The following is a 24471-nucleotide window of genomic DNA, read 5'->3' on the forward strand; positions in this document are numbered from 1 at the left end:
TCGTCACAGTGTCTTCTCTCTTGAACTGTTGCACAAAGAGCATTCTCCCCCCTGGCAAGGCAAGGTGGAACAATGGAAAGAATGATGTCCTACCTGACACAAAAATCAGACTGACAAAACAAAGCAGTTCTTGGGATAGCCCTCCTTTATTCTCTGTATTTGCAGAGCATAGTTTTCAGGTGCTAGCTCAGTTGCAGGCTGGGGAGTGGTTCTGGTAAACCTGCACCCTCCTGCCCGCTCAGTCATGCAACAGGATGCGCAGACGGGCAGCAATCACATCCTTTCTCCCCTCTCTTGGGAGAATTATTCACAGCAGCTACTGACCAATTTAATGCATTTCTGAATGGGATCCAAGTATGCTGCAGTTCTGTTCTTCATTTCAAAAGTACTGATGTAGTCACAAACACAACCACAGTAACCACCTGGACAATTTTTAAACTATTTTTTCACTTAGCTGCTCATTTGCCAAGGACTCAAGTCTTGCTCACCTAATGCTGTCTGTTTACTAAAAAGCAGTCTCACCCATGAAATATTAATACAAACCCTAACAGCAAGAACCAAGTGAAGTGATACACGTTGCCTTATTCCTCTCAACTGCTGCACAAAAGCAAGCAGAACCAGTTTTTCCTTCTTTAGCTACTACAGTACCAAAGACAGAGGGTATAGTTTTGATTTCCATTCCACCTTTCATTTCACACAAATGACAACTGTTTCTGAAATAACTTTAGCATAACTGAATAACTGAAGGAGAACAGTAGATAAATTATGAGTCTCAGGCAAAAATAATCTCCTGTCTGGTGGATTCCACAGCTTCTAGGAAATGAATGTCAGCAATCCAAATGTATTTCATAGCAGTCACCATAGGAAATACCACTCATATTAAAGACAACACTTCTTCCTTTTAGAATTTGCTTTCAAATGCTAGTCTGCAGTTGCCTTAGCTTCTTCTACTTGTACAAAAATATTAAATGATGAACATATGCATTTTTAATGATCTATCTGCTAGCAGTGGTAAACATGTGACATTTCGCCTTCCTTAATGACACGTAATTTCTGCTATACAGAAAAATCTTACTTATGTTTACCTTCTATTTTCTTACAAGAAGTGAGCATACCCACTTCCAACACATCATCACTCAAAACTATATTTACATTAAAAAGCCAAATCAATACAAAAAACCAGTCTGTCATTTGGAAAAAAAAAAACAGGAGGCAGAAGAAATCCCACCACGTCAGAACAATCAGGGCAAATTATGACACTACATCACCTAGGCTGTGCCCTTCAACATTGAAAGCCATGGCAATGATAGTAATAAATATACTGTAAAGAAAGTGTTGAAACTGAACTTTTTTTACTCATATTCTTATTTCAGTAGATTGCTGCTTCTTGTGACATTTGTTCCACAATAGCCTTTAATATAGGAATAACAAGGTGTGTAATTTGAAAGCAGTTTTTCAGTCACTAGCAGAAATAGAAGATGTGAAATAAGAGAGGCTGTGCTTTCACAACCACCAGAGCCCAATAGCCAGCTCAGACCACCCAAAAGAGGAAGTTGCACCCTCTCAGACACTGCATCCTGTGCCGGCTGCATGGCCTGCCTGCCCGGCACCAAGCTCCTGCACCCACAGGGCTCTGTTTGGAGCCCATTCACCAAATACAACAACAGAAAGCTATTTTTGGCAGGTAAGTTCTCTGTCAGGGTGGTGGAGTGCAACAGCCGGCAGAAGTATAGGTGAGCTCTGGAGCTGGTCCAGTGTTTGGAAAGGAAAGGCAAACCAAAAGTAGGAAAGCAAGGGTAGCAGTGAGTCATTAAACTAACTCATCACTTCTCACAGGTCCATAGCCTAAAGGAAAAGAATACCAAGATCTCACTTCTAGGGTTGGGGGGGGTTTGTTGCTCATTTTGAAATACCACTATTACTACAGGATGTGCTTTGGGGAAAGAGATTACAGTCATAAAGAAACCTCTATGCTACTGATCCAGGTAGGACAGAGAAATGGTGACAGAAAGCAGCTCAGGAAACTGAAGATTTATAATTTAAGACTATCTCACAAGCTAAGTTAGTAAAAAAGAAAGAAGAATCCATATAACCAGATTAGTGCAACTGAGTTACATGGGAGGGTTTGCTACTGTTCTAAGGCAGTTTGTTGTGCAAACACATGATGGTTCAAACAACAAATCATTAAGCCTCATAACTAACTGCTGGGTTTGGCTCAGAAGGGGGGAAAAAAAGTCCTTTCGTAATACTGGTTTTCATAATCAGCGAACTCCAGGGTGTAAAAAGATATATCATACCAGAACAAAATTAAGCTCTGCTTTGCATCTTTCAAAGTCCAAGGTGTGTGATTATTTCATGATTCCCAGACTCCCTGTCACATCTTACAGATAGATTTCCTGACTTTAGCCAGTTTAAAATTGAACTTACCACTATAAAAGTAAATATTCCACTTACACTAAATTTTCAGTGACCTATTTAAAATTCATGTCTTTGAACACAACAGCCTCAGAAGTCAGGACAGCTTTCATTGTGTAATTTTGGTTTAATTATTTCAAAAGCAGAATGCTTGTACAGTTATTTATTGCAAAAAAAACCCTGCAATATTAAGCCATAGAAACTACAGAAAAGAAAACCCTGAAACACAGAATATTTAACTTGAACACTATGGGGATAAACAGACTTTTCAACTGAGATATGAATAGGGATGGAGTACACGTAAGCCTCAATAATTTCTACTAGAACACCCGATTTTTAAAGAAATTAAAATCCCTGATATTTTCCTAAGATTTTTTTAACAAAAAAAAAATATGTATTATGCTAGGTAATACTCAGGCTATATTGAAATTAGCGATAAGTAAAAAAAAAATAACTTCAAGAAAGGTATGTTTAAACTGTCAAGAGGTTTTTTTCAGACATTATAATTTAGGATGCAGAGTTATAAGCATATGGCAAACGAAAGTTCTCAGACTGACAAATTTACTAAGCTCAATTACTTAATTACATCTAGAAAGAAATCCCTCTCGTTTGTATACCAATATTTTAAATATGCCTCAACTTTTCTATCTCACGAGAGCAATCAAGAAGCTTAGACTGCTGATGTGACAGAGCCAGAGTATAGGGATGCAACTTGACCCTTGTAACTATGGCTAGATATGCCAACAGATGTTCAAAAAGAAAAAATAATCACTGAACAGAAGCGTAATGGGCATCACACATTACTCTTGTTTTTCCCGTCTCAGTTATTTAGGAGGTGTGTTACAGCACAACATAGAAATGCAACTTTCCCACCTCTAGGGTAAATAGTATATTTGCACAGAACAGGTGCAATCATAATATGGCAAGGGATAAGGGCCACACCAGGGGCAGGAAGAAGATAAACCTGTCCTGAGCAAGATAAGAAATCATTTGCTTAGGTTCAGTCCAATTAAAACCAGTAAAACAGAGAAGGAGGCTCAAAGATAAAAACCACTCTCATATCTACAGTACTTTCATACTACTGCAGGGAGTAGAAATACATATGGGCAGCTGAAATTCAGCTAATGCACTGACATCAACAACTTCAGTTTCTTTGGCTTTTTCCCCCCTCCCAGTCTCTAATTTTTCAGATGAACTAACATTGACATGTAGAATGAAAATGTGTCACTGAATAGCAAGTAATGGACCTTTAAGGCAGCTCAAAGCATAAATCAGCACTATATTCCTCCTGTACTCTGTTATCAGTACAGAGTTCTATCACAGAATCAAGTATTTCTAAAGCAATTTTGCCAAACTTCATAACAAAAATGCAAGAGTAAACCATATATGAGAACACCGTCACTTGTGTCTGCTGCCAAAGGCCAAATGATTGTCTCTATCTGAATTTCTGCTTATTCAAGAGTATCATCTGTGTCATTCTTCAGATTAGTATTCCTCCTGAAGCAATCAGACCCACTGATAATTTCACTTTGGGAATAAACCTCAGCCCAAGGCCAAGAGCTGGACAATGCAAAGAACACAATTGCGCATCAGTACCTGGAGCAGTGTATAACAGGCTGATATTACAGTACAAATATTTTTGTTAAGGTATAAAATGCTCTTTAAGAAAGCAAAGCCTTCATACTAGTTATGAAGCAAGGGGGGAGGGAAAGAGACAGATTAAATCCAATCCCCACTTAGCTTAACAACTAATACTTCAAGAGTAAATCCTATCAACCACATGTCTTAAAAATCTTATTTCTATATACTATTTATTACAGGGAAATTTAACGTTCCCCAAACTTCTTCACATGTCAAACATGCAACATTTGTTACGCTACCACTTCACAGCCAAAAAAACTAAAACTAAAACTAACACTTGCAATAAGGAAGTTCCCTCCCTTGGAGGTTAAGTATTAAAAACACCACCAAGGAGACATACCTACACTTCCAAGAGAAGCGTTGTTTCTGCAGTCATACCCTACCTCAGGACACAACAGCAGTCAAACACACACAATTTTTTTTTTAAAGTTTCCAAAATGTAACATTAGGTTTAGGAAAGGTCCTTTGCTGACTCATTCTGAAATAAAACAATGATAATGGGATGCAAACCTCTGAAATCTTGTATTTTAAGTTCCACTTGAGAGTAGTGTACCCTTCAAAATTGTTCAGAGCTGTATACATATTTTTCACTAACCCAGATGACATGCCACATGAGCTAAGCATTCATGAGTGCCTTGGTAAGCTCTCTTGGATCACAGGATGAACTATAAAGAAGCAGTGAGAGCTTTTCACGTGTCCCATGGGACTTTTTTCTCCATGCTAAATTTTGATTGTCTATTAAGATAATGGAATGTCTGAACATAGATCTAATCACTATAATTATTCTCGTTTCATCTTATCTTTCACCTTACCATTTTCAGAGCTTTGCTTGACAGCCAGCCCTACTGTTCCCAACAGCAAGAGGCTACTGGAAACCTGCACCATGTAAAGCATCTACTCGCCATGGGAAACATTTGTATCTCACCTGGCAACAGCCAAAATGAAGTGGAGACTTTTAAATTAGATTCTCCTTAAGCAGCTTTATCCTTTGGATCGCTGATACTAAGTCCAGTTAACTAGTATTAAAACAGAACTAGTTAACACCAAAAACTTGAAATAATATGATAGTTGCAGCAAAACATCAGAATATGACAGAAGTCACTTTTCTAAAAAGCTATGCAGCTACTGCCTCAGAGCAACATGAAGTCCACAGAAGAACTTTCCAAAATATCGAACTATGCAGCCACTACCCCAGTGAAGGTTATTGCTGATCAGTACCTAAGCAATCCCCAGGGCTGTGTGCAGCCATTGAGAAAGCACATTTTCCCTGGGCTGTAATGCTGAACTGTGCGTAACAGATTACTCTGGGGTTTTATGGTCCTAAATCTTACTGAGATTACTGACAAAAACCACATGCTTGTTGTTTGCTTACTGTTACAGGCCATAGATTCACCATCAAAAGTTGTATTTCTCCACTCTGCTACGGTCTGTTCGATCATTTTGAAATTTCTGCAGTAGAATGAGTGCAGCCCACTCAAGTATGATCCTTGACACTACCTCTTTTGACGTATCACACACACCAACCTGCAACAAGACAGGGAAACTTTACTCCAAGGACCACTGTAAGCATTAATCATGCTTCTATTTCTTCCCCTCATAGTTTAAGGGAGAAAAAACTACTCAGTCTCCATCTCCACATATTATGAATGTTTTACCTACACAATCAACAGAAGAAAAATTACTTAACTATACTGTGGCAAGTTGCAGCATGAATGTAACTTGATTGAAATAATGATAGATGGAAATGTCTGAGAAGGTTGAAGACTGGTGAGAGGTATCATCTTTATGCTAACTGATCCCAATGCTTTTCAGGCAAGGTCTGTGTGACAGCAAAGGATACTCTGCTAAAAACAAAAGAATGTTTTACTAACTTTTACAGCATTCTTGATAAAGAAAGCCCTAAGTTTTTCTGTATGTTTTATTACACACAAGATCAAATAACAGCAATTAAAAAAAACACCCCAAGAAGAAAAATTTGAACAACGTATAATTCAAATCAGCATAAAATATTGTTTGAGGTTTTGGATCACAGATCAGCAAATATGACAATATGGCAGGAAAACCAGCTAAACAAACAAAAAAAAACAAACACAAAAGTCCCCCAGAAAAATCCAAAACCAAGCATTACCACCCTGCACCTTGCAGCTTTGGATAAAGGCTTATCTACTGCTAGTGTGGAAATGAAGAGATTCTGCTCACTAGGTTTCCTTGTCTTAGAGCACGAAAAGGGCAGAAAGGCACATTCCTAGGATGTCATGAATGGGTATCTCCAGGTACGCAGACTATGAGCAAACATGGTCAGGTTGAACTTAGTGCACCAGCCATCTAGTAGGGGAATCCATATCACACATAACAGCTCTTGCCTTTGAAGTAGGAGGAAAGGAAAACATCTTCACATGTATTATGGGAACAACTGTTTAGATGTGACAAGATGCCAGAGAAGTTCAATACCTCAAGCAATGTGCCAGGCACCAGTAGGAAGCATGGTTGCTCACTATTTGTTGTTGGAATCCAGCACACGCTCACCAGGGACAGGAACCAAAGAGAGCAAATGGTTATACAGCAGTGTTGAAACGATGGCCCAGAGAAGAAGAGGCCCAGACCAGGAAATTGGAAATTAGATGTCAGTGGGAAACTTGATACAAGTTAAATAGCTCTGCTGGGAAGGGAACATATCAACACCTACTTTGTTGTTCACCCCAAAGCTCCGTCACTAGAGACCCACTTTGGAAACAGAAAGGCAAGTGAAACTGCCAAATAATCTGGCACAAAATCAGAGTGGATTAAAAGTATTTTATTGCAAAAAGAATTATCATAAACTATAGTAACTTTCAGTTAAAAATTTTTGCTCAGAAATACAAACTACTTTAATCATTACTCCAAATAGGCACTCCATTCTGTCACTGTGGGTTAAATGTCCAGTTTGTACCTAAGCCCTGGGACACTTGTGTTCAAATCCCATTACTTTTGGGCCAGGAGTTAGCTCCACCTAGCCAAGGCCAACAGGCATCAGTATTTATAAAAGTTAGGTGGAAACTGGAGATGGTTCTTAAGAAAAAGATAAGTTCCTGACAAAGCCCCTGGCAGACTAAGAGATAGATAAGAGAAAGGAAAAAACAGTAAGACATCTTGCAGAATTTATCTGAAAAGGCAGATACAAATCTGCTGTGTTTGTGCCTGTGTAAAAGCCAAAAAAAACCCCACCAACCAAAAACAAACAAAAAACCCGTTTTAACCTCTGTTGCATGTTCAATATGGAATGCCCAAATAAGATGTGCCTTTACTTTCACATTTCTAGGTATCTAGTATTAAGGACGAGTCCCTGGTAATCAGCAGAGCATGCCTCATGTTCCTTTGAAACAGTCCGGTGCTGTCTGGAGAGCAATACGGGGCAGCAAGTTGCTGGTATTCAGTTGGGAAAGTGAGGAGGATGCCCAAATAGTTAGGGTGTCCCAAAATTTCATAACGCCTTTTAGAAAAATATACTTGACAGTTTTTAAACAGCATCCCAGAAACAACATTTTTCAGAGCTTTTAGAAGAGGAGCTAAAGGACCTAGAATTGTTGCTCTCAATGTTTATGAAAGGCCATATTTGTATTAATTCGTATGTGCACTGTAGCTAGTTAACTTTTAGAGGATTAAATGAAGGACTTTGCCAAATTCACAAAGTTTCACTGATTCTTTTAAATTTTTTTATTTTATAAAGATCTGTCTGAAAACATAACTTTTGTCAGAGCCCCTGATATATGCAGTTATATGCAAGATTCACTGTAGTTGCAGAGGGATCAAGCTGCTGCTCCCCCAGAAGTGTTCTCAGGATCAGGTCCTGAGGACAGTGTACTTCCTATCAAACACAGGCATTATAAACAAAGATAACAGTGAGAGAAATACTGTATACCAAAATGGGGGGGGGAGGGGGGGAAGGGGAGAGAGGAAAAAAACGATCCTTTCTATATTTGTAACTGAAGCTCCTCAGAGGCAGACACACCAGTCTGCTGCTAACCAGCAAGTTTCCGGAAGTAAAGTGATACATAGACTAAGTACTTTAAGCCATTTTTTGTCTGCAAGACAAACCTCTCTGCATTCAACACTAACCACAGGCGCCTATTACCCTAGCAACAGCTTGCAGGCCATTTTCATTTTGACTGAAGAACATTTAACCAGTGACATTATGAGCACTGCACCTTGCTGTTATAACAGCAGTTGCTTTTCACGCCTACCAAATTGTTATTTGTGTAGTATTGAGCTGGTGGATCAATGCCACACCTGCAGCAGAGGTCTGCTTTATTGTGGTTTTTTTAGAAAGTATCTAAAAACTTAATCAAGCTAAAAGTGTTAAAAGGTAGGAAAAAACCCCTACAGTATTAAAAAAACATCTTCCTTTTTTTTCCCTTAGTAACACATCTGTCTATTACTATTTTCAAGACTTTTCCTTTGTTTTAGGTTTGGACTATTAGAGCATAAAGAAGAAGAGGACATGACAATAGTTCTTGATTAATTTTAGGGAAACTTCATTAACTTCAAGATAAAACGAATTTCATATAACAGAAACTCCAGAACAGAAGGATAGATTTTGTATTATGAAATCCCAGATTTATCATACTTTGCCAAATGTAACACTTGTTTAGAGCAAAGACTTCCAAAACTGTTTCGATTCTTTCCAGTTTTATTTTATGCAGTTGTTCACCAGATCATTCACCAGCATATTAAATGAACGGTGGAAATCCAGATTTCACTGTGGTTATGGAAATAATAAAGAAGTTAACAAAACATCAATTTTGTTTGACTCCTTTTTCTTTTTCAAAAAAAGCAGCCCCCTTCACTTTTTTTCTTTTGATCCAGTTATGAGATTTACTTTGCATTCTGACCAGCAGCTTCATTTTTTTATACATTAGTCGAAATTATTTATAACAACAGCTTTGACTACTATTTTCAGAAGTGTTCACACTACCCTTACTCAGACTTTCTGACTGGTTCAGTGGACACCTCCACAAACCTCTGTGGAGAAACGCTGCAGTGTACCAAGGGCTTCTGGTTATCTGTTTTGTTTATTTATTAACTGAAATATTAAAAGTATAAAGTTACCATGAGTCTCAAGAGTTTACCCTGCTAGTAGGCATAACAGCAACACCAATACTGCTGAAGCTCTAATTTGAATGCCTATCCTGAATATCCACAATTGCAGAAATATCTTAATTCAGTTCAAATTAATCACATTTACACTGAGAAGTGAAATATTTTACAGGAAATCTCTTGTATCATTTTTTAATGACTTTACTAAGAAATATTCTGAACTGAAATACTAATGCTGATTTGAAGTCTTTTTGGCCAAAATATAGTAGCACCATGTGTAGCTGGTACAGGTTTGGAAGTATTTTACATCAAATCGGTAAAAAATACATATCATTACAATAATTTTAACTGAAGTATTTTAAAACAAAAATTTAATTTGTATTATTAAAATACCATGCTATACTTCAACGATATCTTAACAGGCAGATCCTTCAGACACCCTTCTATAACACTGAGGTGTTATATGCTGAAGTTATTTCCCCCTCAGCTACAGATAGTCCATATTTAAGACCTCTATTTTTTCAGAAATGTTTAAAATATATCTTTCATATTGTCTTTTTTTTTTTAAATAAACAATAACTTACAAATCAAACTAAAATTATTACAAATACTATGATGTTTCTTTCTACTTTACTGCCTGGCTAAAACAGATCTAAAAATCACTTCCAAATGATAGTATAATGAAATAGAAATTGAACTGCTGCTTAGCTTAAAGTTTACTTTATTCAGAAACGTCCAGCACAATTTATTTTAGAAACAATACACAAGCTCAGGAACAAAAAGAAAGTTAAAACAAAACAACAATATTAGATAGAACTGGCACTGCTTCCTCTCCAAGACCACCTTAAAAATTACATTGAAAAAAGCGTACCAGTTTCTCCCAGAAACTGATTTAAGAATTTTAAAACTACACTATGAAGGAGTATGCTGACTGTACGTGTTACAACTCACTGAACAGTCTTCAGTTCCCTTCTTCATTTTACCTCTTGTTGCATTTGAACTTGGCTACCACTGTCTTATAAACTCACATGAAATTAGTTACCCTTAGAAAACTGGATTTCCACACAAAGATTGATTTCTGGTCTCTTGAGAGTAATATTTAATTCATGCATGAACTGCTTCCTGAATGCATGAACTGCTTCCTGAATATGGGAAGTAAGGACACACACATGCAGAGCCAATCTTAAAAGTACTGGTAAGATGGTCTCCAAGTGTTTCTGGTTCAATCTTTCTTGCTCTGACAGGTTGAGAGGTTATGTAGCACTGCTGGAGTGGTCTTCAACATCAGTGATTAGGGTTTTTGTAGCCAGTACAATAAGTTAGTTAAGAACTTAGGAAACACTAGTTCATATTTAAACTATTTCACATCTCAAATTGCAGCTTATTTAATAAGCAAACGCAACAACAGAAATATCATTTCTACAAGACTTTTTCAAAGAATACATGGCTTCCACTCTTGCAGCTGCAGCTCTCCAGTTCAGTGGAAGCTATTGGCAAAACTCAGCGCTAGTCTGTCTGAAGCTCGCTTTCTCTCAGCACGTTCATACTACCGTCTGGTTTACAAGTGTACGTTGGCACGGCTGGTGGTGACAGGGATTGAATCCAAAACTAGCCTAAGTGAAAAGCACTATAGAGTTGAAACCCTATAGGATCAACCAAAGGAGACAGGAAATGTTGCAAACCCATCATGCAGCAGTGGACTTCAGCTATTCACCTTATAAGCAGATCAAATGGCATAATGAGATAAAAAAGTAAAGGTGACAAAATTTCAGAAACTACAGTCTGGGAAGTAACCATTCAAAATTGAGAAAAAGCAATATACTTTAATGAAAATGTAATTAAACTATACAACTAAATTCCATAAAGTCCCTGAGTTTGTCTTTTAAGGTTGGGGGAGGAAACAGTTTTTGTGAACACTACACACCAACAAAATTCAAAATAATAATGGACTTAAGCTACAGCCCTAAGATCTTACCTGCTGGTTATTCAAAGACTTCACATTCTACACAGAAACACATGTACACATAGGGAAAGTGCTCAACCAAAACTCATGGCATGAAGCACCTCAAATGCAGATCTGGGAAGAGAACTGAGGCTTGGTAGGTCACTGGTCAAATCTTATCTGGTAGATCAGGGAGCTCCTGTGGAAGCACAAATCACTCATTTACCTAGCGTCACAGCCATTTCCCTGCATTTCAAAATTCTGATTACTTTTAACTTTCACTGAAGTTGTCCGGTTCAGTTTAAGAGCAGGCCTGAAATCCAAATATTGCCAAAACCCCAAAAATGTATTTCAACAGCCACATCCTCTGGTTAAAGCATAATAAACTCCCAGATGTATTTTTCTCGCCTGTAATCCTGTCTTTCCATCCTGTGTGCATACAAATTCTCAAGACCTTCTTGAAGCCCTTAGCCCTTGTATGAGAAGGATGACCACTGTGGTTAAAGCAAAGAACTCAAAACCCATTTTCTAACTTCACCTCTCCCACAGGATTTCCAGCTGGCTGGCTCTGTGTGTGTGGTATCCCTTTTTCTCTCGCAAAGGAGCTGACCTAATACCATCATCCAGCCACAAAAAGTGCCAGCAAAATCATGAATACTCACAAGACATTTTAGGAATACAGTAGTCCCAAGCTTATAAAACAAATAATTTTGGACTATAACAACATATTACAGTAAGCATCTTCATTGGCACTTAAATCTTTTTTTGAACTTTCTTCTCATACTTCCAGAAACTGATAAAATCCCTGGAGGAGAATGTCTGTTCAGCTGTGGCAGGAAGCACAATGCTGGGCTTTAAATAGCACAAAATAATAATTAAGTTATTGTGTAATATTATTATATTAAATAAATATATAATTAAATAAGAATGCATGATGTTAAGGACAGCAGAACATCAGTCCTTCAGCTCCTACTGACAGACATTGTGGTTACAAAGACACCACTGTGAATCAGCGCTGTAGATTTGGTTACGGAAGGGGGGATTCTTTAATTTATGTTTTGACGATCTGAGAAATAATGCCAGTTTTTTCAGTAGCAAATGAAATCAGTATCTCTGAGCAATAGCAAGACAGAGCAGTGGATGAAATAATGAAGTGCCTTTTTCATTCCTTTCATATGATTGTAACACAACCACTACCTTTTTATGTATGCTTTAAGCTAACACATGCAGCATTACCCCTACTTCCTTATTTCTGAAGTACAACTCATTACTCAAGCAGACAAATCTAATATAACGGGGGAAGGTCCTATGAGTGAAGTGAGAGGTATCGCTACCAGGAATGTGTTCAAACACATATCTACTACAGCAAATGCTGTAGTAGATCAATAAATTACCACCCTCCCTACACACATTTTAAATTAGTTTAATGAACAGAAATCTAGAGAGGAAACTTCTGCTGCTCATTTTAAACAACAAAACCCACAGGTCTTGGCTATGGATCTGCAACAGGGGCTTCTCCAGTAATATTCACTCAACGAGTTTCTCCTCTTCCCCTCTCCACCACTCATTCCTATCTTGTTATCACACCATGCCATTACTTTGTTGCAGGTTGCGGTTTCCAGGCCCACATGCAGCCAGATCAGCTCAAAAATAACCACTTGTGTCTCCTAGGTTTTGCTTCTTTTTGCCTACAATGCAGAGGGATCAGTGAGGGTGGGCAGCGCAGCTGAGGGTGGGCAGCTGCAGAGCAGAGGCAGGACACAGAGGTGAGGGCAGGAAGGAGCTCCTTAACACACAAATGCTCCTGCAGCCATCACGGGAAGAAACTGGGCTCCCGTGTGTGCCCCAAGATGAGGGACAGCCCAGATTGATGCTAGGCAAGAGCCAGCAACAGAAAAGGTCAACTTCTCGGGGCAAAACAGACACCTCAATGCCTTTGCTAAACAAGTAGTCAGGGTGGTCTGTAATTCTCTATTTTAATGTCTGACAAAAGCCATTAACAGTTTCATTATACCCAGTCCATAATTTCCAGGAAATATTCAAGAATTTAAAGAACAGGGACCAACAAATCACACACAAGCAGGGAAGACTCACCCCAGTCAGGCTGCCTCACGCCATCTCTGAAAACTGGAGCTGTGAACAAGGAGATCCAAGATGCTTTCCCAGACTAGGGAGGAGAGTCATAATTGCAACATTTTTCTAGATGAGCAGTGTCAGTGATTTAGGCTCTGAGTCAGAACCGAGCCAGTCAATGCCCTGCAGTGGTCCCTGGGGCACTGTGCTATTAGAAGTGATGATTTTCACAACAGATTGCCGAGCAGGATACAAGCTGACTTACACGTATTTTAAAGAAAAAAAAAAAAAAAGAAAAAAAAAAGAGAGAACTGCTACTTTATTTTTCAGTAAGAGCAAGAACATACTGCCAGTACTTTGGGCAACTTCCAGCAGCCAAATTACTGTTAATGTCCAGAACGTTTTCCACTTCTGTCTGGGGGCCTCCAAGATAAGTAAATAAAACATCACATACTCTTACTTCTATCAATATTTTGCAGAAAGACAAAGCCAGAAGAAAAGTCTGACTTGCTAAAATCACCCTAAAAACAATATTCACATCTTTTGACGGCCAGGGTTATGCTTCCACCACTAAATCACTCTTCAAGTTTGCTGCCTAAAAACACGGTAATTTCATGTGGGGAGAAAAAAAAAAGCGCTCTTTACTTCCAACTTAAAACAGTTGGATGGCAAGATGTACACCAAAAGTATCTGTAGACAAGTGCAGGAAAGGGGTTAGTATTAATCGAAGTAGTTTCAAGATAAAAAGAACTATTTAAAAGGCTTAGTTCACGCTTTTAGTCAAAAGAGTTAAGCACACAAACTGAAATAATATTCTGTGACCATTTTGCAGCTTGTAATACACATTTTATGTATCTTACACACCTTCCCTAGGCATATCTCAAAACCAAGTATTTTTGCATTTCATTACCAGTCTAGAAAGACATATGAGCTCCCAATGAGAAAGAAAAAAAAAGCCAAACATTTATGTGTAGAATATTTCTGAAATAACACAATCCCCAAATACTTACAAATCCAAGAACACTTCCCTCAGACATTTCTGTCGGTTTTAAATTGCCATTTAATTGATTTTCACAAAGTTTCACTATGAAATACCATGATGCTTGAAAGTATCTCAATGGCAAAAATTTAACAAATTAACAGAAACCACTGAAATACAATATAACATACAATATGACAAATCCTGTATTTGTATCTAGCACTGAGTCAGCCCACTTCGTCCAAGAGCTAACAGCCAAATGTTTCAGGGTGAGGAAAAACATAAGCCTTATGTAACCCTTCTGTGACCTAAACCATGCGCAGAACAGGCATGTCTACATTTTTAGCTACTCTACATATTACACACAGACATAAAAATGCCGTAACACTTATTTAAATCATAAAACACTGGTTTACACCTAGACTTTTACTACTTTATCACCAGGTTAAGTCTAGGCATACAGACACCACAGCAAGTCAGAAATGAGGAAGGGAAAGGACAAAATATAAATGAGAATGTATGTATTTTTGTTTAAAAAAATCTAATCAACTCCTTAAAATAACTAAGTAGTTACCATCTGATGATACATGTATTCAGGCACATATATGTTGGACTAGACCAATATTTTCATTACCATCTCTTTGTTAAGTACACATACAAGCATATTCAAGCACAAAAACCAGATGAGAAAATAAGTTGCAATTAAATACAAGCAAACAGTCAAAACATAAGTTTCACAACATTATAGTTGCTCCACAGTGTTTTTACAAAAAGACCCAACTGCTTGAATATGCTCAGTGACAAGCACAGAAAAAGACTGTCTTTTACACAAACTCTCAGCTTTAGATGGAGTTTAAATTAAGTGTGTGTGGGAGACACAGCAGAGTTGCAAGAAAGGTACTAAAGGGTCAAGTGATGTTCCAAAAAAAAAAAAAAAATCAATAGGGTAAAGAAAAAAGTGTCCCACTGAGAAACAAATTGTACAGTCAGTAGCAAGTATCAAGCACAAATTCAGATAGCATTAAGAAAAGCTCTTTATATTAGGACAATAGCTAGGGACAATGAACAGAGAAACTAACATTCACTGAACTCTCCGCCCAAAACACTGATTTATGAAATCCTGAATTCTTAGGATGATGCACAAAGTAAAATCAAAGCTGTAATCAAGCATCCCAAGTACAAGGAATATTTTACATGTACTAGAATACTAGATGTCTGCTTTGTCAATGCCACAGCTGAAAAGAAACTTGTCCTGTGAACATAAACCAAGGACTTAAGTAACCCACAACAAACAAATATTAAAGACTTCCAGAAAATTATGTTAATGATAGCAAATGCAATAAGGAATACATCAATTCTTTCAGGTATTGTTTGATTATAAAATATCTCTAAAGTATCCTCCCTTGGCTGAGATGAAGCCAGGAAGCTGGCACAAAAATGTGTTTAGAAGCCTATCATTTAAACAAAAAGCAATACATAAAAGTCATAAATGTGAGAAAAAAATGTTGAATTAAGTACCGCTACATATCTCATGTTTCTTCCTGCAGTTTATACTGTGAAGGCATACTGCAGCACCAGTGTGGAGCCCTCCCCACTCCCGAGGAACTGCGATCACTGCCATGTGTGACCTCCCCAGAGCAGATACAGACAGGACCAGAGTTCTGATCCTCCCCCTTTACAGACAGGGAGCAGCACTTGGCCTGATGACTGCTCACCTCCAAGCACTTGAGTGACTTTCCCAGTTTGCCCTTCTTTCATGACCCTACAGAAACGATTAGCAGGAGGTCAGTCTAAGGAATAGGGACTATCCAGTGAATGATGCATCAAGGAACTCAGAGTGCATGGTAAATCCAAGTCAAGAACTTCCACATAAGTAACAGTAGATTTTCACTCGGGCAGAAGTCAAACAAAAGAAAAGCCAGGAAGCTCATCAATACAAGTATATGTTTGTGTCAGTACTCCTACTCTGAGAAGGCTGTACCTCTAGTTGTTGTTCACAGAAATTAGTCTCTTGCACAAACAAGCTATAGTGAAATACAAAACCAAGGTAGCTGCATCAATACGAAACCATATGGCATATTCCGGAAGCATATAATATAATCTTAGCCATATATTCCTTCATTTAGCATGTTTGAAATCTAAAATTAGTATTATAGGGGAATAGATGTAAAAATGCAAGTCACAGGCCCAAGTAAAGTGCTTAAAAGTTTGCTGACTTCTCCATTAGGACAGAAAGGAAGCTATAAGAGTGATTTAGCCTGCTGGCTCACAAGGTTAGTCCTTTATCAGAGTATTAATGATAGTATCCACTAAAAATGTCTGCTAAGTCACAAAACTGTGTTTAAACAAAGCTTTTAGCACTAGACCACAGAAAAACTCAACTTAGGCCAAAAATAGATCAAAATTCTTAAGGCAAGTGAAAGATGAGCCTTACAGTTTTGAAATGCCTTTTGGTTTTTTGTTGGGCATGGGTTTTTGGGTTGTTTGTTTTCTTTTTTGAATGACACATAACCAAAAGCTATGTTTGGCACTATTGCAAGGAGGGGGCTCCCCTGCCACGTTACTACCTTGTAAAAAAAGCCTGGGCTTTTTATAAACAGAGAAAGGGCAGGTGGGCAAAAATCCCTGTTGCCTACCATTCTATCCTGATAGCTATATATCAACATAGAAAGGAATTAACAGTAATGGACAGTTCATGGGAATACATGCAAACATCCCAAGCAGCTTAGAACTACATACAACTACATCTTGGGATCATTCTGACACAGGTACAATGCAGTTTATGTTCTATCCAAATTATCAAATTATCCAGATTTTAAAGATTTTTTTTTTAAAAGGCTACCATGGTAAAGGTACCTAGTTACACAAAATAATTATTAGTAGATCGATTAAAACATGAGGATTAATAGCACTTTAAATCTCCCATAGTAACTGCCAATGTACAAACTCACAGCCTTCTGTAAGGGAAGGTAGAATAACCTGTCTCACATTCACCTTCTGTAGGATAACATCAAACACAGGTAATAACTAAGGCATTTTAGCTTGTTCCCTGGCAACATTTTGTGCAGTGATCCTCTCAGGTTAGAACTGCAAACCTGTTACCTGCTCAATTATTGTCTAAAAACTAGCATGGCCATAATTACCAAGTTGCTCCCCTGATGTAAGAATATATGTTTATGTTAGAAGATAGACACACAGCCTGACTGCATAGAATTCTGGAGAGGGTGAGGAAACAATGCTATCATAAGCAGCTCTGCTCCATAATCACAAATTCCTTATGACCATCACAAGAACCTACATACATAATCTGAAGTTCAGCTGGACATTACTAAAGCTTTTTGTTCAAGAAGGGAAACACAGTTGGGGTGGACTGATTGTATGGCATTGCACAGAGGGAGGAGCAGCACTCAGTTTCCGTTGCTGATCAAGACATCATTAAAGACCATCTGCAATTACCTGGGCCATTCTCTAGCAGAACAGGTGGTTAGCGCCTGTAAAAAACAGTTTTTCAGGTCTGAACTCAAACTGTGCAGTAACAACGCAACAGACCACCCAAGGGCTTGTGACTGAACACAGGGTCACAAAGCAGCAGAAGAAATGGCAACAGAATCAAAGTCTGCTTGGATCCTTCTCACAGAGCAAAGAAAAGCCTGCGCTGGGGGCATCAAGGACAGGAACGTGGATATGGGAACCCTGGAGAGCCAAAGAACACTCCAAAGAAGGGAGATCCAGGGAATAGCATGCAGTATGGTTTATTTTGCACTGACCAGCAATCACCAGCATCACCTGGAAAACTGCTTTAAAAATTCTCCCCACAACTGTTGGGCAGCTGTTCCCAAGGTCCAGGCTCAGTGAGCAAGCCCAGAGACCAGAACCCCAAGGTGCTTAAAGCAGTCACATACAGGGTGGACACAAACACAGCTAGCTGGTGTCTTTTAGAGAAGGAACAAATCATGGTGACACCACAAGCTAACATACAGGAAGATAACTTATTAAAATTCAACCATGACACTGAAAAGAGGGAAGGAGTTGTTCCCCACTTGGAGTGGACATGCTCCCCCTGCCCACTGCTAGGCCATGGCTCTGAGAGCAGAGCTCATGTCGCAGCAACTCATAAAAATATTTGTGGACAATTTGATCTCCAACACATTAGGTAGCTGCATGCAAAAGTGCTTTTAAAACACACCCGGTTTCCAGAAGACGTATGCTGCCTTCTCCCTTTTGGTATGTCCAGAGTCCCCATCTCAATGTTATCCCTAACCTAGCCTGACTCTGGATTGGGCAACTTTTTCCAAGGTCCACTATAGTATCATTATATGATATAATTAGGTCTGCGCTGCCTGCAACCTACAGTTATCTCATTTCTATAAGTGCAGTGCCACAGTTAAAGAAAACCTTTGTCCACCCCCCCGACCCTGCTTTCCCCCCCCTCACGAAAGCCCCTCTATTTCTAGTGGAAACATTTTTATAGCACGAAAGAACTGCAACACCTCACCTTCTTTCCAACTAAACACTACGTTACTCAGCACAGCTTTCAGCACACTGAATACACTGCACTGGAGATGTGCCGCCTCACTCCCTGCTTTCATTTAAATAAAAAAGCAACTTAGCTGATCCCCAGCTTTCCCACGCTTCCTACAGCCAGCACTCCTCAGACGTACCAGCAAGTAATAAGTTTTGTTTGGTTTTTTCTTCTTTTTGGCAAGTGCCTCTTAAAATATTGGTTATCCATTTGTAAATGGACAAGCCCAAAGAATGACGCCTGGGATACTGATACACAGAATGTGATGAGAAGCCATCCAGAAAGATAAAAAGAAACAAGCACAAGTATCTCTTGGATTCCATAGCCTCCAGAAATGACACCTTAGTTTTATTTATACATATACACGTATATGTATCTTATATATACGTATTTCATTGGCAGCAGAGACAACTCCAAGAAAAGCCTAACCATCACTGATTAAGGATCCGTATTTCAATGCAGTTCAAAACAAGTGCAGCAGAACACATTTCTAAATACAACAGCCTGCACAAATATGTAGGACAAAAATTAATTCAACATGCAAAACAAGTGATTAATGCTTCTCTGGTAAACCAGGTTAGCTACAAGTACATGCTTGATAAACAGTTATGGAACACACAACCAACACAGAAAAAGAACAACTCTTAATTCCTGCCTAAATCTGTCCAGAATCTTGAAAAACAAAACTTTCCCCTTCATTCTTTCAATAAATTATTCCTAAATTCTAAATTAATCTCCTTTATCTAGCAACATTGTTAATTTATTGGTCTGCACCTGACCAGAAGCAATTAACACCCACACACAGCTCTGCTCACACTGACAACCTGTGTCACTAGATCATATTCCACAACTCTGCAAGTGAGTTCTGAACATGCAAGTAATCAACATGTCAGCTTGCCAGGGAAAATAAAACTGCCTGTGGGGAATTTTGCCTATTGTGGCACTGTAAGAACTGCATCAAATGTTTTTATTACAGTAACTATACTGGGCTTTTTCCTATTTCTTCAAAAGCTAAACACAGTGTTGAAAGCTAAACATGGTGTTTATACTGTTATCAAATTAAATTTTTACTTTCTCATAGCAACTCCTAGCTTTGACTACCTTCCAACAGCTATGAACATTGTATTATGTTACGAGCAACAACACTGCACTTTAAGCAAATCACAATATATGCCAACACAACTGTCACTATAGCACTGCAACGTATCCTCTGCCATATTTTAAAAGTGCAGCATCCTGAGGAAAAAGGGAGTCAGGGCTTTGTAACAGTTACTGTATTACAATTAGCAGACAAAAAAGTAAAAACTACTAAATACAAAACAGGATACTCCTAATGAACTTACAAAAAACTACAGGTGATTTTTAAAAAGTACTACAGCGAAATATTTTTCAAATTCATTTCCTGCTGCACAAGTAAAGCAGAGGAGCAGAGCTCTTAATAAGTACTGAAATTGGACTAACAATTCATTTGGCAATACCTCAAATTCAAACACAGCTCAGGTCACTTTTCCAGCATGTCTGCAGAAGCATAACTTTCTACTTAGATGATTAGGAGCACAGTTTTACAGTACAGCCACCGCCAAAGGAGGGAACCTTCCGCGCCTGCCTCTCCAGAAGTTCAACGGTACATTCTTGCCACTTCCTCTAGCCTGGGTGTTCTGTTCCTACAGAGTGGGGGTGGGGGTGGGGAAATCAGAGTATAAAAATGCTTATCCTGTTAAAAAAACAGCTTTTGCCCATTTAATTTCATGAATCAGCTCACCAGCAGGTCAGATGAGCTCCAGTGCTGACTTCGAGAGTGGGAGCACAGGGGCAGGAAGCAAGCAGCGCTGCCCGCTTTTAATGACAGCTGCTTGTTGAGCCAGCTTAGCTACACCATAAAAATCACACCCTTCATTGCATTTACTCCTGCATTTATATTCAAAGTCATATAAGATTATTTCTAGAAAAAAACCAGTATTATAGACAGCCATCATTAGTCATTTTTACATAACTAGTGAGCAGAAAGGAATTTGAAGTTCCCAGGTCATTCCTGAAAGCAGCTGTGCCCTCCTGTACATAATACCCAAGCCTCTGCTGGGGGGGGGGGGGGGGGGGGGGGCGGGAATCATTAAGTTAATGAACTACATAAATACTTCATAGCAGAGCAAAATTGGACCCCAAAAACCCAAACCTTAACCTGCTCAGAAGACTGTGAAGTAACTGCCAGATTATGGCAATTCTAGAGGAAGAAAAAAGATTTTTTGAGGTTAAAAGTCCACGGCTGGAAGGCTCATATGGGAGAGAGACCTTCCAGGCTCCTCTCACTCCCAGCCAGGCTCCATCAGAGCCTCAGCTGTAGGGCTGTCTGGTCAGTCAAACCACAGGGGCACGCTCCTCCCCACCTGCTTGCTGCTGATCACTGCCAAGGGCAGATATAGCTACACAGCTCAGGATCACAGCTATAGCTTGTTTTTCCCCCTCGCGAGCAGAATACAGATGCTCATCTGACCCAACTTGAAAGAAATGGCTCACACACCCGCAATACCTACCCTCCCTTCTGATGGCAGACTGAAATAAATCAGGCCAATGACCTACAAGTTATAAATCCACAGAAGTATTCTTTGCTTCTATTTTTCTCCTGTCTTCTAATAAACCACACATGGCCTGCACACACTAGTATATGTACTACACATAGAGTAAGCAGGACAGTAAGAACTTGCACAAACGAAGTATCAGAATTGATTCATTGGCTTTACCCATGATAAGAATTTTTAAAGCACTTTCACCTCAAAATCCAGTTCCTGATTACAACATACTAGCAATGACTACATATGTTTCTCATGTCTTCTGTCATTTATTTTAGTTTATTCCAATAAATGTGTATCTCACAAATATATAAATGTTTGTTTCCCTGGTGTTGAAACAGCCACCTACATGGCAGCAGGCTGAAGTCACCAGCAAAGGAGGCACAGATCAGGCAGAAAGTGTCAGGAAGTGCAAAAGTTTTGATAGCCGTACCCCAGCTTCCTTTCAAATGAGGAAATTGAAACTGAAATTCTGTTTTGCTATTGGAAATTTATTTTTTATTTAGTCCCACATAAAGTCAGTACCAACAACAAAGATACAGACAGACAGAAAAGCCCCAGTACAAATTTCATCCTCTCAACTTGACCCAGCCTGTTTCTTCCCTTCAGCCTAAGTCTGAGTTTGCTTCAGCAAGCAGGCCCTGCCTGAAATATCATAACAGATGGACTCAGGCTGACATGAGCCAGGTGCTAAGAATATCTGGTATTTAAACGATCAGTTTTATTGCTCATTTCCATTAATTTCAGCTGACTTTGAATAAATGTCAGTGAGCTCAGCCTGCTTGAATCCACCTTTGACAGCTCCTTCCCTGCTGCTCTCATGCCCAGCCCTTCCATGTGCTTTGTCACTCTATTGGCGTTCCTGTTTCCTCACCATTTTGGTTACTTGGATGGAAAACAGTATCTGAGCAAGAATTAGTCACTGCTAGGTAGTTTGATCATCAACTAGTTCTTTAAAAGAAGCCCCTAGCATAAAAATATTATAATTTTATATAAAATTAAGCAGAAAACTTAATGTTGCAGACTGGATGTAAAGTAAATAATGACTAAAACCCAGGCTGTATTACAAATTGAGAGCATCTTACTGAAATATTTCATTCAACTCATTGAAATGCTCACTCACCATTATTAATCATAACAAGACTTCATAGAGACAAGTAACAAATAAAAAACAAAGTTATACAATCATATGTAAACTATTTCTACATTTGTCTACCTATAAAATGCTTCCTATATTGTTTCCTTCCTTGAAATATAGAGCATGCGCTCCTTAGACCTTACAACTTAAAGTTCTTTTAAAACATTTTCACATTGATTATATTGCAAGAGTATGCTTGCGGCTTTACAACCATCCATTTACAAGGCAGATAAAAGAATTTATTGCTATACTTGCTGAGCATCTCAGAAAAACACATTCCTTTTGTTGTGGGCTGAATGACAACTTGCATGTCAAACAGTACTTGTTTCTGCATCACAAAGAACAGAAGATGGTAGAAAGCCCTACCGCTACTCGTAAGCAACCTGCAATGCAGGATCGAAGAGAATGAGACTGAAAATTACCTCAGAAGGCCTGGCAAGCTACCTGAGCAGAGCAAACTACAGCAAACACAGACATATGCATAGCACTGGGGCACTTCAGAGAGAAGTTGCCAGAAACAGCCAGCCCTATTCAACGAAACTTGTCACCTTTCTCTGACTTACACCATTAGTTATAGCCTTAGCAATCTTTGTTATTTCTGTTTTTTAACTAGAATGCATTATTCACTTCGTTTTATGCCCAGAAACAGAGGTCAAACACACCCTGTTTGTTCCTTCTCTCTAATTACAGACCAGAAGCTACTTTTAATGCTGAAATCAGGATTGCAGAACAGCCATTAAAGAGAGGAACATTTTGGCCATTAGCTGTGAAGGAAGCTCTTAGGGAAAGTAGTATATGCAGCCCCATGTCATATGAGAGCCAGCTTTGACTTTGTTTCATCTTTAAAGCACCAACAGACCTGAAGCCTCCAAACTGCAGGGCCTGTGCTGTAAAAATCACAAGAGCAGCCTGGTTGCCACAGAGGAGAAGGTTTATTTGATTTTTATAAAAATGCTACTGGAAACAGGCTACACAAAGCGAGTACGTTTGAAGCATACATTTTGACACAAACTCATGTCTTATCTCCAAGCTATGGAGGTAAAGCAATGCCTTGATTAGAAAAGGAACAGCAGCCCCTGGACAAAATTATTTCACATTTTACACCTTACCTTTACTAACTCTGAAGACATAACAGTCAGGAGTAGGAACCTACAAAAGACGTACAGGAAATATTATTACAGCATATTTACATTATTGTACATTATGCTTATTAAGCAAAGAAAAACACTTCCAAAGGAAAGATCAAATACATTGCTAGCTCCTCTGCCTGCATATATGGACTACCCTGCTGCTTGGCGCCGCAAGACAGAGCCTGGATTGTACCCAAAGCAACTCAGGAAGATAGGATGGTATAAGAGGCAAAAGGCAAGCAACAGCAAATCTGAAACGATTTGCAAGTCTCTGGAATAGCAATGACAGTGATATTAATTACAAGACAAAAGTGTTATAAAACTCCTTTTTTTTAAAGACAGCATTTTTTCCAGGTGAAAATCCCAGATTTCCTCATATTCTTATTTTAAAAACCAGTCTTTACTGTTTTCAAAATGTAAATATAAAATATGTTTTCCAGCAAACACAAGACATTGACTATTTGTGAAGTATACCATAAATACTTAAGGCAGAAGTTGCACTTCCTTATTTCAATACAAGATGATCTAACTGCACAGTGGTTACCAACTATTTCACATTGTAACATCCTGTCAGCTTGGCAAATAATCATCTTGAAACTTTGCAGATGCTAGTTTAATAGATTATCTTCCTATTTATGCAGTATTGGGTCTTTGAAAGAACCGCCACCTCAAACGGTGCTTTACAGAGACTGCATGTAAAAATTTGAATACTGACTGGGCTTTAATGTGAGAAGAAAAGAGTGATCCCTGGCTCAGCCAGGTCCCAGTCTTCGTCTGAAAATTTTTTTTGGTTTAAGTAAGGTCTGAGACTCCACTTTAACCATATGCCTGAATCTTTGGAACCATTTGTGAACATTCATGCTTCTCACACAGAGCATCAAATGCAGCACAAAAGAGCAGCGGAAACAAGCGAGCAGCACAGACAGCAGCCAACCCGCCCTTGCTGCTGGTGAATACAGATCTTCACACCTTGGTAAGTCAAAGCAGCCCT

General features: G+C 38.8%; 1 protein-coding gene across 2 annotated transcripts in view; it reads right to left on the reverse strand.

Annotated features, from left to right (window-relative positions):
- ADCY7 (adenylate cyclase 7) overlaps positions 1-23498 on the reverse strand; it is a 61190-nt gene extending 37692 nt beyond the window's left edge. The window contains exons 1-2 of one of the 2 annotated variants that reach the window (XM_064459414.1): positions 13166-13691; positions 11105-11270 (exon numbers count right to left, since the gene is read on the reverse strand). The gene's annotated coding sequence lies outside the window, so the exon portion shown is untranslated. Of the gene's footprint in view, positions 1-11104; positions 11271-13165; positions 13692-23459 lie in introns of those variants that run through there. The other variant, XM_064459415.1, reaches the window with a different exon arrangement.
- Between the last annotated feature and the right edge of the window lie 973 nt (positions 23499-24471).

The sequence above is a fragment of the Phalacrocorax carbo genome, chromosome 8, assembly GCF_963921805.1.
Source record: "Phalacrocorax carbo chromosome 8, bPhaCar2.1, whole genome shotgun sequence".
In the NCBI taxonomy this organism is placed as follows: domain Eukaryota; kingdom Metazoa; phylum Chordata; class Aves; order Suliformes; family Phalacrocoracidae; genus Phalacrocorax; species Phalacrocorax carbo.